Below are 20,172 nucleotides of genomic sequence, written 5' to 3'. Positions count from 1 at the left end.
TAATTAATTGCTGAATCCTCATTGCTAGAAACTCCTTCTTGCTAGCTTTTGGTGAAAGATGATCATTTTTTTACAGAACACCAAGTAAACTATAAAGCAGCCATGAGCAAAAACTGGAAACTTTAGAAAAACATGAAAAAACAGGCCTGCAGAGAAACATCCTAATGACTCAATAATCACTTATTCAGCTCTTTGGCCCCCTGTTCTGAGACTGGGGGGATGAAGGTTATCAGTTACACATCACTATTGCTCAAAAATCGTGGCTATGTCTCTCCAGATTTGTAAGACTTGGTTAAAAGACACGGGCTTGGGGTTGGAGGGAAAGGGATTTCTCTCCTAAGTGCTCACACTTCTCTGTTTGTACTCCCTTTGCTTTAGCAACGTAAAGCACCGAAGGTTTCCTCTCCACTGCACAGACTTCAGGTCCTGGTGCTGCTGAGGGCACTGCCAAGCCCTCAGGAAGGCCAGTGCTTTTGCAGAGGTTAGGGGCTGGCATGCATTACGCTGGTGTCGTGCATCGCAGGTAACCTCCTCATGTTACTCCTCTCAGTTAGGGTTTATCCTGGTACTGTTGCAAGGATTGTCATGTCAATGCTTCAGACTGCAGCTCCGATCATCAAAGTGCGAGGTGCAAGTTCATCTCCAGGTGGTCCATGTAAAGAACCCGATGGACCAAACCCTACTGCTTTCAAATCTTTAGCCTGCTCTTGAGCTTGTCCTGCTGGCCCTTTTTGTGAGATTTCTGCTGCTTCCTGTTCAGTAAATAGCATCTATCAGATGAAGAGGCATGATCCTGAACAGGGATTTTCTGCCTTGCCAGCAGGGAGAGGGCAGACCCTGCCTACCCGGACCCTAGAGAGCACCCAGCTCTTCTCCAATCATTGCTAAGGACTCTCACTTTCTGTGTGGCTGCAAGGGGGTGAAAAGTCCCCACATCTGTGATGAAACTGGTCAGGTTTAGAGTGAAGATTTTGTCATCCTGACTTTCCTTTCTTCCCCAGTTGGCAAGTTGTGAAACTGAAGAAAAGAAATACGATAATCCTGGATGAGCACTAAGTAATATTTATTTCTGCACGTGATGAAACCAGCAATAGTAAGGTGGCCACTTGGAGGCCACTCTCAGAGGATGTCCAGCTGGGCTTGGGACTCCACCTAAACTATCATGTCAGGCTACCAAAGTGAACTTCTCATGTGACGGACAATGTGCTCTGTGCCCACCCTTTTCCCTGTTCACCTGTGACAATTCTGCAGCTTGCTTTCCTGTCGAGGGGCTCCTTTCCCTGGAAGGCAGAGCGGGGAGCTCTCCCTTCAGCAGTAAGCAAACAAAGTGTGCAATTGGAAGAACTTGTGAAGTGGGAAAAACAACAGCATAAACCAAGTACTAACTCGCTTGGCTGAAGCGTTGTGCTGATCAAACAAGCAAAACTTTCTAAAAACATTCCCAAGTGCAGGTCCAGAATTTTTTTTGTCAGGCCACATTTAAAATTAAAAACAGTAAGTCCAGCAGAGGAAAATTTTGAGTGGGTCTGCTCTGTTTTTTCAGATGCAGACAGAGTCTGCAATAAGAAACTTCATTTCAGCTGTAGACTCAAAAACCCACTGGTGACCCAGATGACATTTTTTTGTTTTCTGAGCCCTTTGTATATGCCCGAGGATGTTAGGCTAAATTATTGCCCAAGGCTAGACTATGGTAGATGTCACTTGTAGAAAAGTGGTGTTTTCTACCACTGGGTAGAGCTGAGTGTTTCCCACACTTGTGGCTGGAGGTTGCATGTCCTTTCTTCTTTGAAGGCAGGGGCAAGGATGCATGTCCTGTCCTTTTTGGGATTTAATTCAAATAGGAAAAGAATCAGGAGCAGGGCTGGACTGAGCACTTCTGCTAATAGCAGCTTTGTGCATAGCAAGCACATGAGTGACAAGTGCACAGGTATGCAGATCAAGACTGCAAAATATTTTTCCTGGCTCTTTTCCCTTGTACTCCAGCCTGGTTCCATACAGACACACACATATTTTATTGCTGATGTTATTTAGTAGACTAGACACAGGTCAGGGTTTTCAGCAACCTAAACATTTTACTTGACTTTACTGCCAGTCAGCAGATGTTCTTAAATACTTCATCTTTTTTTCCTCTCACCTTCTGTCTGGTCCATATATTTGTTCCAGAAATGTGTGAGTGCATATTGTATCTGTCATGGTAGATGCTATTCCCTGTTCGACCTACTGTATGCTATTACAATTCCAGTGTGGGCTCCTGCATTTCTGCTATCGAGTACTGCAATATTTATCCTCAGCTGTAGGAAGTAAAGCACTTCCATTTTTAATCCCCTAAAAACCTGCATATTGCAGGTGCAGTACATATTCTTAAGCGTTAGAAATCACTGGACATTTGGCTGCTTAATGCTTAAGAATATGTACTGCACCTGGCCAATTTATTTTTTAAATGAAGATTTGGATGAAATAACACATTAGAAACAAAAGACACTCTCTTTCTGTATCTTTTTTTTAAACTGATTATCTCCCTTGATATTACATTTTAAGAATTTAAAAGCAAAACTGCTCAGTCATAGCTTTGTATTTGATCTCAGACCATGCATTATTGATATCCAGTATGGGAAAAATATCTAAAATGTCTGCAATAAAAATGCAAAGAATAAAAATGCTTTCACTGCTTTTGAAATTAAAATCAATTTCAAATGCATTATGTTGCAGGAGTTGAAATTTTTTAAGTAGGTTAAGCAGTGGGAGGAATATCACAGAAAATTATTGCATTTTATTGTAAGATAAATTATAAAAAAAAGTATAATTAGTATAGAAATAAAATAGTAAGTTCTGCAATTAAATACTAAAATACACTAACGCAACCTTATTGCTAAGTGCTGAGAAACAGGTAAAGCAAAGGTTAAGTCTGACCAATAACAACCATCTCCCGTAAACCCCTGACAGTAACTCTTCCTTTAGTTAAGAGATCACAGGTTGCACCCCAGGTAATAGTGATAATAATCTCAGCCTTTAATTCCCAATTTAAGTGTCTTTTTGCAGCCTTAATCCCAGACTGATAAGTGACAGCATGAGGTATTTACCTATCTGTAGTGGGCCAGGACCGGGCTGCTGTTCTGGGGCCAGGAAAGAAATAGTCACTGTATTTCTCTCTGCTGTCCTTCACTCTGGAAAGGAAGAGTTGTAGGGGGGCAGCAGGGAGATTGCTGGTTTGGGGTTCATCTTACCTGTGCTTGACTACAGCACCACGCAGCCTCTGAGCTACCCGTTCAGGCTGTCTTTGCAGCCGTGGGTAGCGGCCGGCAGTTTGCTGCATCCCTGCAGTGGGGAGAGCCGTGTCTCCCTGCGGGCTGTCGTGGAAGACCAGCCCACAGCCTCGCACGTCTGCCTACACCTGGGCAGCACACCTAACACCGGTGTTCCTCACAGATCAGCGTCCTTGGTCTGGGTTGCTGCTCATGAAGCCCGGCTGTCCTACACCCTGCTGACAATGCTGTGGGTGCGTGGCCCTGCTTCCTGGGCAAGAGCTGCCATTCTCCCAGGCGTGCATACAGGCACCTCGGGATGTGTGGGGTTTCCCCAGAGACTTGTGTTGGCTCTTTTTAATCTGGAAAGGTTTGCAGTTCTGGAAGAACCTGGGGTTTTGTGTGTTTGCTTGTTTTCTTGAGCAACATTGTTTTTCTTCCTTTTCTCCTGAGCGCAGTTCTAGTTGGTTTTGCTATTGCACGGTGTAGGATATTGCCCCTCCATCCTGACCCTTTCTGAATGGAGTTCCCAGGGGAACCAACCTTCTCACTGTCTGAGCAATGCTACAGGCAACTTTCTAACACAAATCAGTGCCTATTTCCCACCTCCTCCTCCTCCTCCCCCCCCCTCAGAGTGCCATCTCATGCACGTTCACGTTTGAGTTTCTCCTTATTTTCATTATGTATTGGAGACAAAACAATGCTTGCCCTCTTTGGCTTGCAGGTTCATGTAACAGTGGGAGCAGTAATGATGGGACAGCTTTGATTCACTCTCAGTTACATGCAGAGTCCTTTCACACACCCAAAGAAAAGCAGACAAAAGCCTGAAGCTTTTCTTATTTGCTGCCTTATTCCTAGGTTCTGCTGCCAGCTCTGCCTGGTACAAGAGAAATTGTGTACTCTGGATTTTCCGCCCTCACGATATTTATTGGCAGTTTGTCTCTCTTGTGAGTATAGGTAGCAGCCTGTCTAAGGAACAGCTGAGCTTCTTCTGGGGTGTCTCCATACTCCTGGCACTGAAAAAGCCATCCTCATTATTGTGTGGTTTGTAGGGACTTTTAATGTATATTCTACTGGAAAATACCTAATAAAAGAGATTCAATTAGCAGAGGGTAAACACTTACTCCCTTGCCCTTGTGGTGACTATCTCTTTTCTCCATTAAAGACTTAATCTGATGCAATTACTTATTTCCATTGTTTTCTTTCTGTTATTCTTTTTAAAGAAAGGATAGTAAAAGTATATACCTGTACTTTTGTGTAGCTGATGCTGGTCTGACTTCTGAGCTTGCTCACTCACTTTTGAGAAGCCTTATAATTTTCAAGGAGATCCAAGGATGCCCCTGGTTTTCCCAGGGTTGCCGAATGGTTTGAGTGGATTTGTGTTGCACCAGGTTCCAAAAATGCAACATTAGTCCCTCTCCCTTTGGTCTTCTTTTGTGGGTTTTGGTTTGTTTTGGGTTTTTTTTTCCAAAATAAACTGCACTTTGCCCTCTCTTGCCTGATTCCACCAGTACAAGGCACTTTTTATTAGATTAGTAATAGTAGTAGTAGCAGTAGTAGTAGCAGCAGTAGTAGCAGTAGTAGTGGTAGTTGTAGATGTTTTGCTTTACTTGGCCAAGGAACAAGGTGGCTGTTTTGTGTGGAGTGATTTTTGTGGTGGTTGCTCTTTTTGAGCGGAAAGTGAGGTCTGCAGCTGTGTATAATTGAGTGTGTGGCACCTCATTTTCTTGTTCCCCAGAAGTAGCTAAGAGAAAGAAGCCATTGGCCTGCAAAGTTAAGATAAAGAAAGAAAATAAAACTATCTATACTAACAGGTAACTAATTTTCCATGAAACTCTGTTTTTCTTGTCTTAATGCAGTTAGCTTTCTTTAGCTTTGGGAGTTTGTGACTATGTAAAATAACAAGATCATACATAGATTAGCATAATAGCAATTGCAACAATAGTGTTTTTTAATAGATCATTTAGTAGTACTTTGATGTTTTTAACAATCGTTAATGGTGCTGCATTAGAAATGATTCTCTAAGTGCTCAGAATTGAGGCCTTAAAAAGAAAAAAAGTTGCTGTCAAAAGGCACCTATTGATCCCTGTCACAGAACTGGGATGCTATCTCACCCTCTAGTTCTTCTGAATAAATAATGGCCTTTGACATAATGCAGCACTGGACAGGTTAGAAATAGCAGCTAGCCAGTGAGAGAGGCTGAGACGTAACAGCTTCTCAGCTAAAATGAAGCTGAGAACTGCTAGGGCTGGGGTCACCTTTTCGCTCAGTTTCTGCCACAGGATCTAACCAGAATGACAGTTATTTGAAAAATGACCGGAGAGATTCTTGCTAAAGAGGTTCCTGTAGTCAGAGAAAAAGGGATCTGAGACTCTGTGGAAGTCCCCAAACAGGCTGGACCCTGCAGATGCGCCCAAGGTCCTGGGGCTGAATTTACTGTAGCTTGACTCCATGAAAGGGACTTCACTGCTTGTTCTGCAGCAGACCCGGAGCCTTTTGGTATTGGCACTTGCCTTTTATGAACACTTAATCAGGATCCTTGCAATTTCTTCCTCCTATTCCAGACCAGGATGTGCCTCCCTCAGCTGTTAGCAAGGCAGTCAGAAATACCATCTGCCAGGAGTATTGGTTGATAAAAGACCTGTTGTAACACAGGGGCCAGCCCTTCACATCGTTTGGTCTCTGCTGAAACCCTCCAGACGAAGCCTGCTGATCAGCACAGGCTGTGCAGTGCTGCCTTGCACCGAGGTCTCCAAAGGCATCTGCAGGGATCACTCTGCTCGTCCCTGTATGTGATGGGAGGTCCCTTGGCTTGAGAAGTGGTCACAATGGCACAGCGTACATCCAGGATAATTAGGATCTGCTGAGAAGGTCTCCTCAGGGCAAAGGGATCATGGCACAGCAACATCTGTGCCTGTTTCTGCAGCTGGCTCAGCCCAAGCAGGTCACCCGTCACTGTGTGGTACCACAAGGTAGGCATCACAAGGCACCACCATCATATAAGCCACAGTGTGTGGCATGTAATGCAAGTACCCTGTAACCTCTGGAAAGGTGATTTGTGTGAAGATGAATGTCACTTTTTAGGACAAGCTTCAGACATAATGTCTGAGGATTAAATACTGCAATATGCACTTGCAAGTCACTGCCAGGGTTACCATTTTACTCTCATCCATGTTGCAGCTCTATATGCCCTGGTCATCCCAGCTGAAAGCCTTTGGGGTCTTGCTACAAGCCATACTATCTGATTTTTTCCTGACACAAGCCTGTAACAGAGATGTTGCATCGGTCAATAGTGATGATTCTGCATGTCTCTGATGGGGCATGACAGTTTATGCCCTTCCCTTTGCAAGCAGAAGTATCACTTTTTCTTAATAGAAGGATTAAGGCATTGAGGGAACAGGCTTTAAAAGTATCAACCAACACAACAGGCCAGTTCCTCGAGGCACTTGAACAGGGTCTGTGTAGTGGGTTGAACCACTTCCCCCTGCTTTACTCTCTCTGCATAAACTACCTTTCCATCCCATGACACAAGAGCTACCACACAGAGTCTGTAAGAGCTGCACTGAGATATTAGCCACAGCTGGCTCTTACCAGAACCAGGAAGGCTCGTGTATGCAGAGGTGTGAAGGTCCAGAGAAAAGAAATTAGTAAAACCCAGTTGCTAGGAATGCGATCTTGGGAGAGTGAATTTTAGTGGTGAGCCAAAGCTGCTGGAAGGTTGGTAATTTCCAAGAAAAGCAGAAAGAAATGATTATGACTTTTAATTACTTACACGATCTCTCAAAAAACCTGATGTGCCAGTGTCCTTTCATTATGTACTTGGGCATGAACTTTCATGAAATGTCTCCATAGTCCTTACAGAATGGAGAGCCAAGCTCAAAGTCAGCCAAGAGTTCAGATGAGTTACATCAAGCAAGTCATAAGGCTCAATGCGGAATCCTCTGAGAACATGAATTTTCTATACTAAGAAGTTTAAAATCTAGATTTAAAGATTATACATACATATTTTATACTGGTTTCATCACCAAAATGTGTCTCCACAGCAGCAATCAAAGCCTTGGGAGATATATCTGTAAGTCAATGTTGGGAATCATTTGAAGAAAAAGCTTCCAAATGTGATATTTATATCTTCACAGACTATCTTTAGGTGCCATTTGTCATGTTCTTGCACAGTGTCTCCCAAACCTCCTCTTTCTGAAACAGCAATATTCCACACCTCATTCTTAAACTTTGGGAAAACACAGAAAGCTCCTAAAATAATTTTCATTCATTTCATAAAGGAATAACATAAATGCCAGTAAAATTAAGTTGAGCCATCTTGTGCTTCCTCAAAGACACTTTTGGAATAGCTTTTTCACATCCGCTGCAAAGCGCTTGCAAAGGCACTAGGTTGCCAGCCTTATTGTTTTCTGTGAGATGAGCGGAGGAGCGTACCACGCTTGGGATTTGCTGCATGTAGAAATAATGCCTCTCTGCGTCACAGCATCTCTGTGGGGTGGCAGGGAGTGTGAATGAAACAACAGAGAGGGTGAGCGAGAGTCTGAAATCATATGTAGGGCTGATACTGAGTCTGGGAACGGAGAGGGAGACACAGAGAGGAAATGCCAGAACAGACCTAAGGGAGAGGGTGCTGCAGCTGTGGGTGCGTCAGGGGAGAGTGTGGCTTTTTAAGGAGTGAGGGGAGAAAAACATAGAAAAGCACATGCAATAATCCTGCAGGGAAAGTATATACCTGCTAGTGGATAAGAGGGGAAAGAGCAAAGCAAATTTAAGAACCATCCAGGACCGGAGATCAGCAGAAGAGTGTTGTTAATGAGTGTGTGGTGCTCTCAGTAAAAGATATTTGCTGGCCCTGAAAGCTGTGAATCCAGGATAGTTTGTGTAAGAGTCTTTCTTAATGGCAATGAGTGAAGGCTGCAGATGAAGATAAAACAGAGGATAAAAAACGGATGGGAGCTGGGGGAAGATAGGCAACACTGTGTAAGTGGGTTATTTTGAGGGATAAAAAAGTTAACGAGGAAGGCCATCAGAAGGGTCATCAGAAGAAATTTCATGCTTAGCTGGACCAAGGAAGTTCGGGGCATATAAGGACACACACATGGGAGTGATAAAGATGTTGGTAACGCAGGAGAGGTAAAAGTATTCCAGTTATTTCTATCTTCTGTGCTTGGAAGAAGCAGCATGAAATGCTGCTTGCTCTCTTGGAAACCAAGGATAAATCAACTGGGATTTTCAATCAATAGTCCAAGTAATTTGCTCCCATGATCTCAAAGAAAGAAAGAAGCAACTCCCCTTCCCTCATTGAAAAAGAAAAAATTTTATTGATAGTATAAAAAAAATCTATTAAAATATTTGGAACACTGGTGAAATATCTGAAGACTGGAAGCTGGAAGGTTCCAGTAGGAACTAATAGGCTATTAGTAGGTAAACAAGATGACCCAGAAAATTATAGACCAGTTGACCTGACATCACTCCTGAGCAAAATAATGGAAAAATTAATATAGGATTCAATTAGTAGAAAAATAAAGGGCAGGAATATAATTAATGTCAGTCAACATAGTTTTATGCAAAATAGGACTTGTCAAACAGAATTTATTTCATTCCTTCAGATTGTAAGTTTGGTTGATGAAGGCAGCTATGGAGGTATAAAATTCTTTGTAGTGATTTTGATCTTATACCCTTATCTTTCCGATACAGAAACAGGTGCTATTCAACACTGAAATGTGTAGGCACTAAGAACTGTCTAGCTGACACCAGTAGTTTCTAAGGGAAGTTATCATGAATACGGGTCATTTTAGTGTGCTCTATAAAATTTGCTATTGAGCCTATTCTGTATCTTTCCCAATATCTGAAAGAAAATACAAACTCACTGAAGAATACAGTTGACACAGTGTCAGGCACAATGGCTGCAAAACCAGGGGCAAAAACTGCTGTACAAAAGGAGCAATCAGGATTATTCAGCAGGCCATTTGAAGACAAACGGGTTGGTACCATTCAGTGCAAGGCTGTGCATGTATGGACGGGGAACAGTGGCCTGACCTGCAGAGTGTGGGATTGCAGCCTGGAAAGTAGTTTGGGGATCAGAGTGGATAAACCAGCTGGAATATGAACATGCAGTTGCTGCCACAGCAGGTGGATCTAATGTTGTCTTTGGAGATATATGCAATTGAGAAATGAAGACTAGAAACATGATGCTGAAAATTCAATACAGGAATACAGCATTTGTCCATGACCACAGGAAATACTGCAGAAAAAAGATAATGGTGTGGGAGTCAGGGGCGTGGGGAGCGAGAGGCAAAAACTGTCTTGAAATGCAGAATTTGGGCCTTTTCTTTGTTGCAGTGTTTAGAAATGTTGTTTGAATTAGCTGCAGGCATGAATTTTAGAAAGGCTGAGCTCTGCTGGTTTGTTTTTTTTTTTTACAGGTCCTCATTTGGAAAGTGTGACCTTAGTTCATTACAAAATAGTTCCTTCCTCCAGAAAAAGAAGCAAAACTTAAATGAAGTCCCTTTCACTTTGCTGATTTCCAAAAGGAACACCACTTTAAGCATTAATCCAAATCACCTTGCCGGATAGTCCCTGTGCAGGCAAGCTTGGAAAGCATTCAAGAGATGTCATTTGTTCCCTTCCCATGAGCGACATTTGAGCACAAGTACCAGAAGGGTGCTCTTGGAGTAGAAAAGAAAGGCATACAGGGAACTAATAGTTAGAAGTCAGATTGGAATTTCAGGCTAGAAAAGAGGTATATATGTTTTTAACCATGTTGGAACAAAGTCGTGAAAGAAATGGCGTCTCTCTTGTGATGTCTTTGAGCAAAGATGGGAGGCTTTTCTGGAAGAAGTGATAAGAGTCAAAATAGTTTGGGGGGCTCAGTAACAGGTTAAGTGTGAAATATTAAGCAACTTGAGATATGCAAGAGGTCCTGATACAGCATCTGACCGTGTTTAGTCTTAAATGTGGTAACTGAAGAGAAGCTTCTTGGCCAGTGAAGCATATAACAAGCAGAAACACTAAGAGTCCCAGTCAGAGGTAGGGCTGAAAGAGATGCCATAACAGGTAAAGCCATGCTTTTGCTTACATCAGGGAGACTGGAATTGAGCAAGGATGTTTGGCTGTGTTACTTCTGCTCAATCACAGTTTGGTGTGTGACATTGACCATGGCTCAGAGACCCACCGTAAGGTTTGGGTGTATCCACCTTCTGGGAGGGCTTCACTTCCACCTAGTGTACAGAGAAAGTTTTTTACCTACTTGCCCATGCCTGAACCTTATTGGAAGCAGGACTATGGGAAGCCTTATCTGAAATACCACAGAAACTGTCCAGTCCTTGTCCTCGCACAACACCTGTCACTCTACACTAGTCTTTATAGTTGCTAGTTTATGTCCTAATGTCACCGAAATCGGGAAGGAACCTCGTAACACCAATGTAGTGTTAAAAGGCAGGCATTCTTTATTAGCAGCGCTGGGGACACGGGGGATCGCTCCACCACAGCGTGTCCAATTTGTTGCACCTTTCACCATAAATTTATACAACAAAATCATAAATATACATAGCATTACATCATTTACTAATACATATGCATGACTAGTCTTCGCTTCGTATTAAAATGAGCTCTCCTCCCATTTGCGCCTGCGCACTGTTGCTTGGTGGTGGTCGTCAGGGGTCTTGGAGATGAAGGCCAGTGACTCCTCTTCGTCACCGTTGGCTGACCCTTTTACTTTGCGCAGACGCAGTGGCCTTTTGGCTTCTATCCGACCTAGGTGATTTGCTTCAACTGGTTTCTTCTAAGCATCAGTCGCTTCTTACAATAGTATGCTAAATTATCTTCTAATATTTAACAAACCAACAATCCCTCATGTTCCTAAATTTATTTGTACTGTACTGTACTATAGAAACATGAACAGAACACTCTACCTGAATTTATAATAACTATTTGTTTCAAACATCTACTCCTAGCAACTAGTGATTTCTTTTGATCATTAGTTTGATTGGAATTTAACCCAATCATGGTTTGGGGCTTTACAGAGAAATTTAAAGTAGCAGCACTGCTTGGTAACTGTGTGGTAACATTTCCCCCCTTTGGAAGTCTTGAAATTTTATTTAATTTCAATACTTCCACAATATTAACTATTTACAAAGGCAGGATTCGTGTTTGCTAGATTGTAATTGTCACCACTATTTCCTACTAGTGCGAGAGTGATTTTTCGATCAACGGCAGCCTTCCTTGTGAACTCTCTTTTCAAGCAATAATAGATAAGCAATATCACTAGGGAAATAATTAACAAACACAATACAGTACTAATTAAAGATTTTACCCAGGATTCAAATTTGTCGTTAAAATTCCCCATGGAATCGACTCACCTACTGCTCTCGGAATTGGGAGGCATGCCGTTATTTGGGTGACATTTTGCAATTTAGCAAACTCCTTTATCAATCCTATCATTAGATTTTCTTCCGGAGTCCTTTTGGGAATGTGTATCAATTGCTCTGATGAATCTTCAATTTCTGTTTTGTTCATTTGATTTCCTTCTTCTCCAAATAAAGTTCCCACCAATATTAATTGCCAGATTAACATACATTTTCTTACAATCAGACACATTTTAGAGTCAATTTTGCAGTTTCTGGATCCCTATTAATAATTTTCCACGACGGGGCCTTCTTTACTCGAGTGTAATGTATCCACGGCTCCACTCCTTCTACTTTGATTGCAGTGTAAGTTGTTAACAGTACCTGGAAGGGTCCCTTCCACTTCTCCTGCAGTGGTTCAGAGTTCCAGGTTCTTACATATACAAGATCACCTGGCTGATACTGATGTACAGGCGTATCCAAGGCAAGTGATCTAGTCAATACCACATATCTTCGGAGTGCTCCAAGGACTTTCCCTAAAGAAATCAAATATCTTTTCAAATCAGTTTCCCCAGTTACCTTAATATCCCCTGGGATTAAAGGAATTTGGTATGCCTTACCATACAAAATTTCATATGGACTTACACCGTCTTTTGATCTTGGTTGAATTCTAATTCTTAAAAGAGCCAACGGTAAAGCCTGTGGCCACCTCAAAGATGTTTCCTGGCAAATTTTACTTATCTGTCTTTTCAATGTTTGATTCATTCTCTCTATTTTTCCACTTGACTGTGGTCTCCAGGGGGTATGTAGGTCCCACTTGATGCCTAAAATTTTGCTAATTTGCTGGACCATTTCTGCCACGAAATGCGGTCCCCTATCAGAAGACATTCCTATCGGTACTCCAAATCTAGGTATTATTTCTTTCAATAATATTTTGACTACCTCTTTGGCTTTGTTGGTGCGGCAAGGAAAGGCCTCCGGCCATCCAGAAAATGTGTCAATCAACACTAACAAATATCTACACCCATTTTGCCTGGGTAACTCAGAAAAATCAATTTGCCAATAATCTCCAGGAGAATTTCCTTGCTTTATTACTCCTAACGGTGGCTTCTTTTGGTTCAAAGGATTATTCTTATGACAAATTAAACACTTAGCTACTATTGATTTAACTATTCCTGTCATTCCCACGCAAACTGCAAATGTTTTCAAATTAGATATCATTGCATCTATTCCCCAATGTGTCTGCTCATACTTTTCTCTTGCAAGTTCTATCATAACCTGCGGGGTCACTATTACTTGTTTTTCCGGTGTTACCCACCATCCTTCGGCATTTTGGGATGCCTTTAATTGCTCTGCCAATTGGTTATCCAATTTACTATATTTTGGTTTTGAATCAGGGAGTTTTATGTGTTTTACTGGTACCAGTGCAAGGATGCCTTGTTTTGCTGCCTCTTTCGCAGCTTTATCTGCCAATCGATTACCTATGTTTACTACTGTTTGACCAAATTGGTGGGCTTTGCAATGCATTACTGCTACTTCTTTCGGTTTCTGTACGTCTTCTAGAAGTTGGAGAATTTCTTCCTTGTATTTTATAGATGTTCCTTGAGCTGATAACAATCCTCTCTCTTTCCAAATAGCTCCATGAGCATGGATCACACCAAACGCATATTTAGAATCAGTCCAAATGTTTACCCTTTTTCCCTCGGCAATTTGCAGAGCTCGCCTTAATGCAACCAGTTCTGCTTTCTGTGCTGAGGTATTTGTAGGCAGCATCCTTGATTCCAGTACCTCGGTGGTGGTGACAACAGCATACCCGGCCATTCGCTTTCCTTCCTGGACAAAGCTGCTTCCATCAGTAAACAGTTCCAAGTCAGGATGTTCCAGAGGTTCATCTCTCAAATCCAATCTACTGGAATAGACTTGTTCAATGGTTAGCAAACAATCATGTTCTAAACTTCCTGCTGGATTCTCTGTTGTTAGAAATATTGCTGGATTGACAATTGGTGTGGTTTTCAATTCCACATCATCTTGTTCCAATAGGACAACCTGGTATTTTAGCATTCTGCTAGGGGACAACCAATGACCCCCCTTTTGCTCTAGAACAGTTATCACCATGTGTGGGGCATATACCACCATCTTCTGTCCCATAGTCAACTTTCGAGCCTCTTGGATCAACAACACTGTTGCTGCTACAGCGCGCAAACATCCCGGCCATCCTTTACTCACATTATCAAGTTGTTTGGAGAAATACCCAACCGGTCTTTTCCAGGATCCCAGTCTTTGTGTCAGCACTCCCAGAGCCAGATGTTGTCTCTCGTGCACAAACAGCTCGAACGGCTTAGTCACATCAGGTAGTCCTAAAGCAGGAGCCATCATCAACGCTTTCTTTAGTTCTTTAAATGACTTTCGGCATTCAGGTGTCCAGGTCAAATACCGATCTTTGGATTCTTTCAAAGCCTCGTATAGTGGCTTTACATATAGTCCATAGTCCACAATCCAAAGTCGGCACCATCCAACCATTCCCAAAAAGGCTCTCAATTCTTTTGGGCTATTGGGTTCAGGGGTCTGACAAATTGCTTCCTTTCTTTCATTCCCCAATTGTCTTTGTCCCTGGGATATTTCAAAACCCAGGTAAATCACAGTTTCTTTTCCTATTTGGGCCTTAGTCTTAGAGACTCTATATCCACCTTGGCCCAGGAAGTTCAATAAACTAATAGTACTCTCGAGGCACTCCTTTTTGTTTTCTGTCGCTATCAAGATGTCATCCACATACTGTAACAATGTGCCTTTCCCTTGATTCTGTCTCTTCCATATTTCCAATTCTTTTCCTCCAGATTTCTTTACTGGCAATATGGGAGTGTTATATTCTGATTCACATTCTACCAAGAGCCCATATTCTAAAAATTTTGTAATCAATTCTTCTAATCCTTTCCGAGCCTCCCACTTAATGGGGTATTGTTTTTGTCTTACCGGCTTGGCTCCAGGTTTCAGGTTTACTTTTACCGGTTCTGCCAACTTAGATCGTCCTGGTTTTCCATTCGCCCAAACCAATGGAATTACTGCATTTTCCACTTCTTCTGGAATTTGTTCTTCCTTGGGGAAATCCTGCAACATAAACGCCTTTGCCTCTATAATTTTTGACTCCGGTACTAACAATTTAATTTCCCCATCTCTAAAAGTTATCTGTGCATTTAACTTACTCAACAAATCTCGCCCTAATAAGGGCAATGGGCATTCTGGCATATATAAAAACTGATGAGTTACCCACCGCTTTCCCAATTTAAACTTTAATGGTTCTAAAAAGGGTCGGTTCTCTCTTTGCCCTGTCGCACCAACAACATTAACTGATTTACTACTAAGTCCCCCCTTACACATATTTAGTACTGAATAGGTAGCTCCTGTATCTACTAAAAATTCTATTTCTTCATCCCCTAGCCTTAACATTACCAGAGGTTCAGCTAGGGTTGATTCCTCCGGTCCCCTTCATAAATCTTCGTCCAAGGTCATCAATTTAACTGCTTGAAGAGTTGGATCTAATTCTCTAATTTTGGGGCATTCTTTCTTCCAGTGTCCATGCTCCTTGCACGCGGCACATTGATCTTCCGCCAATCGGAGGTTTACCCTTTCTCTATCTCCAACATTCATTCCACGTCCTCTTCCTCTACCTCTACCCCTCCTATTATTCCCAGCTAGAACAGCCAGCAATTTTCCATCCCTTCGTGCATCCCTTCGTGCTTGTCTTAATTCTTTCTCTTTTTCTCTATTATTATACACAGTCCATGCAATTTCAAGCATTTTACTCAAATTCCTAGATTCAGAACCTTCCAATTTCTGGAGTTTCTTCCTAATGTCTGGGGCCGACTGGCCCATAAATATAGAGGCCAATTGCGCTTCTTCATCTGGTTTATCTAAATCTAAATTAGTATATTTTCTAGCAGTCACCTTCAGTCTTTCCATGAAGGCTGAGGGAGACTCATTTGGTTCTTGTCTTACATCATATAATTTTGACCAATTCATTGCCTTGGGCATTGCATGTCTCACACCGTATAAAATCCACCTCTGATATCTATTTAACATTTCTCTGGGCCCTGATTGATTAGGGTCCCATTCAGGATTCACGGATGGAAAATTCTGTTCCACTGTTCCCTGTAAACCCCCGCTAGCATGTGCCCCTTCTACCTGCTTCCTAGCAGCATTTAATACCATCCCTTTATCAGTATCATCAAGCAAAGCATCCAATATCACTTGTAAGTCACTCCAATCTGGATCCTGGGTTCTAATTATTGTTTCGATCACTTTAGCCACTCTTTCAGGATCCTCTCGATAAGTACCCGCAAGCTCTTTCCATGATCTCAATTCAGTGATAGAAAATGGAACTTTAACCAAAACCGGTCCTTCATTTCCTACTGCTTCTCGAAGAGGAGCTTGGAGGGAAGTAGGTCTTACTTCTCCTTGTTTTCCCCGTGTTCTTCCCGAAATTGGGCTGAATCCCCCTATCCCTCCTTCTACTGGGGGAACAGGGAGTTCATCATCTTCTAAATCCTGATCTTCCCCTCCCCTCCTTCGGCGAGGAGCGATCATTAATTCAATGTCTTCTCCCTCAGTTCCATTTTCTATCCTTTTCTTTTTACCACTTTTGTTTGATCCCTTCTTACTTTCCTCATCACTCAATACCATCATAGAATGATATGATCGCATTCCACATCGTTTCTGCCACTCCGGATGGTTTCGCAATGCAAAAAAACAAATCAACATATGCCATTTCATCCCATTTACCTTCCCTCTTACAAAATAACATCAGTTGTAGGATGGTATTATATTGCAATGTTCCATTCTCTGGCCATTTTTCTCCATCTTCCAATTTATACATGGGCCACCAATTATTACAATATTCAATTAGCTGTTTCCGAGTCAAAGGATCACCCCCCAAATCTTTCCAATGCTTCAAAATACATCCCAAGGGTGTTCTTTGTGGGACCGGTTTCTTGCTCGGAAAAGTACCCATCCTCCAAGGACTAGTCGAGTGTGATTGTGCACTATCACCAGTCACTAGTCAGAGGGACCCCAACCCCTGGTGGAGCTCCCTCTCCGGGGCCTCTTACCCCTTCCTTTACCCGGGTCTCTAGCCCAACCCTGCGAAGCTTTCACCGCGACTTATGGGCAGGCGTTATTACTAGGTACCTCTCAGCCCAACTCTGCGTAGCTTTCGCCGCGCCTTACGAGCAGACCGCGGGGACTCTACCCCTTTTCCTTTTTAGAAAAGAATGCCTTTTTACCTGTTCCAGGGGACTTGCTTTGAATTCTTCGGTCCGGGGATCAGAGGTTCTCCCCGAGAATCCCTCGGTGCCGGCTGGAGGTCCTGTGATCCCACGGATCCGTCGAGATTCACAAGCAGGGTCCCACCTGGGTCGCCAAAACTGTCACCGAAATCGGGAAGGAACCTCGTAACACCAATGTAGTGTTAAAAGGCAGGCATTCTTTATTAGCAGCGCTGGGGACACGGGGGATCGCTCCACCACAGCGTGTCCAATTTGTTGCACCTTTCACCATAAATTTATACAACAAAATCATAAATATACATAGCATTACATCATTTACTAATACATATGCATGACTAGTCTTCGCTTCGTATTAAAATGAGCTCTCCTCCCATTTGCGCCTGCGCACTGTTGCTTGGTGGTGGTCGTCAGGGGTCTTGGAGATGAAGGCCAGTGACTCCTCTTCGTCACCGTTGGCTGACCCTTTTACTTTGCGCAGACGCAGTGGCCTTTTGGCTTCTATCCGACCTAGGTGATTTGCTTCAACTGGTTTCTTCTAAGCATCAGTCGCTTCTTACAATAGTATGCTAAATTATCTTCTAATATTTAACAAACCAACAATCCCTCATGTTCCTAAATTTATTTGTACTGTACTGTACTATAGAAACATGAACAGAACACTCTACCTGAATTTATAATAACTATTTGTTTCAAACATCTACTCCTAGCAACTAGTGATTTCTTTTGATCATTAGTTTGATTGGAATTTAACCCAATCATGGTTTGGGGCTTTACAGAGAAATTTAAAGTAGCAGCACTGCTTGGTAACTGTGTGGTAACACTAATGTGGTTAAGTGTGCAGTTAAGTGTGCATAAATATTTTCAAGTCATTACACTGCTTCTCCAATACCTGCTCTGTTGTTTCTTTTTGGCATTGAACTGTCCCCTGTTACAAAAGGGATGTTAGGAATATAAATAGTAAATATCCTTTTCCATTCTTCTATTTTTCTCAACAGCCCTGAAAAAAAACTTTTAACAGCTTCACAAAATAAAGAATGTAGCTTTAAATTGCCGAGAGTAATTCCTTCTGCTAACTAAATGTAATGTTAAGCAACTGTCTTTATTTTTTCCTCATGTTATTCCCTTTGCCTTTGTCCCTTAGGTACTAGTGACTCAGAATGGAAGCTTATAAAATATGAAGAAGAACATGCAAAGTCTCTCAGAGAATAAATAGTATTATTTCCCGACAAAACTGCATACTGACAATTATTGAGCAACAGAATGAAATGCAGAAGATATAGAAACCCTAAAAATGGAACTGACGTGATTGTGAGACTCCCACACAAACCAAAAGTACAAGAGATGCAGGTAGGACTCAGTTAACTCTCCTCAACCTTGCTGCTCATAGATTACACCCTCAAGGAAAGGAAATGTTTTTCTGACAGAGGTTAATGACATCAGTTGCAGCTTCTTGATACGAGCAGTCTTTTGCTTGTGGGAGCAGGGCATGTATGGTTTAACACTCTCAGAGAAGTTCATCTTCCATGTAGATACACACAGCAGAAGTGCTTAGGTATCCAAACGTGCTCAGTGCCTGGCACTTGCCATCTTCACTAAGATTTCTATTGCTTAATGGTGCTTAGGACTCTGTGCTCTCCTGAACACCCTTCTTGTGTCTCAAGCTGATGCTTTCTTTGTCTTGTTGTCCTCTTCTGTCCTTCTTCCTCTGAATGGTCATGGGACTTTCACCTCTCTCTCTATCCTCTGTCAGCATAGATTTATCTTTAAGCAAGACATGGGTTTTCATTTTGCTGATAACTCTCTCCTACCTCTCCACTTTGAATCAGTTGCTTTGTGTTCTGCTTCACCCCAAGTACCTCTCCATGCAGGCAGGCATTTTGTTTTTTCCTTCTGACATCTCCTTGTGTTGTCAAACACAACATGACCAAAACAGAATTCCAGATATCTCCCATCAGAATGATTCCCTTTCCATATGGATGTTGGGGATAGCAGGAGTGTGGTGTCTAATTCAGTGGCCTCAGAGAAGAATGTTAAACAAAAGCCCCAAACTCCAATCCCCAAGCACAAAAACAGGCACGTGTGAGATCTTGATAAATAGAGAACTGCTTAAAACCAAGGAATGTGGTTTTATCTGTCTTTTCCTTTCTGCCTCTCCAGTATACTAAGCAGGACAGCTTCTCACTGCCCTCTATTCTAGCAGGCACACCTATTCTGCGGCTGGCCTTGTCTGTCTCCCATTTTAATGCTCTCATTCCCTTTTAATCACTTCACAAAGCACTGCACACATTCTCTATAGCTGCCCCTTTTACTGTCCACTGTGTTTCTCCTCCGATTCCACCTCTGTGGGCTCACGACTGATGAGAATGAGGTTGGTGGTAAAGCACAGGGGCCGATTCCTCCTACTAATGTGCCAGCAGTAGTTAACAGCAGATTAGTTCGCTGCCTGCAGCACGGGAGAGGGCAATTATTGTCCTGTACTCAGCACTGATGAGGTCTCCTTTTAGGAAATCAGAAACAAACTGGAGAGTCCACAGGAGGAAAAAAGAGCAATTAAAGGTGAGAAAGTCTGCAATCAGAAAATGTTGAAAGAACACAATTTCTTGAGAGAGAGGAAAGGAAAGGATGAGATAACATGTCTTTAACATGTCTTCCCCTGCATTAAAATATATTTCTAAAGAGGTCAGTGAATAATTGTTCCCAGGCCCTGGGAGGGTGAGGCAGGTAGTCTGCAATGAGGGAGAGCTGCCCTCACCTTCCTCATCACTGCTGTGCTTGTGACAGTTGCAGTGGGGTCGGAGCTGCCTGGCAAGCTAGTATTGCAGAAGGACACCGATTTCCAGCAGGAGTTTCTTGGAGACACATTTGCTGCAGAACAGGTCAGGTTTTTGTGCTGTCAACAATGAGCAACCACTAAAATAACAGGTGCAGCCCAGCAACATCCATCCTTGAGGAAGCTGTAACCAAGCCTGACAGAAGAGCAACACCTTTCTGTCACGCTGTGGGAGCTTGTCACCGTGACAGTGCCAGAGGCTGCTTGTGGGCTTGAGTATCGAAGAAGGTCGTGGCAAGGTAGGATTGTTTTCTGACCATGTCTGGATAACAGCGCCTGGATCCTGACATACAAAGTGGCAAAACTTTTGGATTTCCACTCACATGCAAATTTAGTGAGTACACCTTACCCTTCAGTTTATTTGGAAGAAAACTCCTACCTGAAACCATACCTGTTTTGCAATTAAGGCATAGCACCAGTGTTTCATATCATAAAAGTAGAGACAGGATTTTGACAGGGCTGACACTGGCCTAGTC

This window comes from Calonectris borealis, chromosome Z (genome assembly GCF_964195595.1).
Source record: "Calonectris borealis chromosome Z, bCalBor7.hap1.2, whole genome shotgun sequence".
Lineage (NCBI taxonomy): Eukaryota > Metazoa > Chordata > Aves > Procellariiformes > Procellariidae > Calonectris > Calonectris borealis.
Note: the sequence above shows the minus strand (reverse complement) of the source record.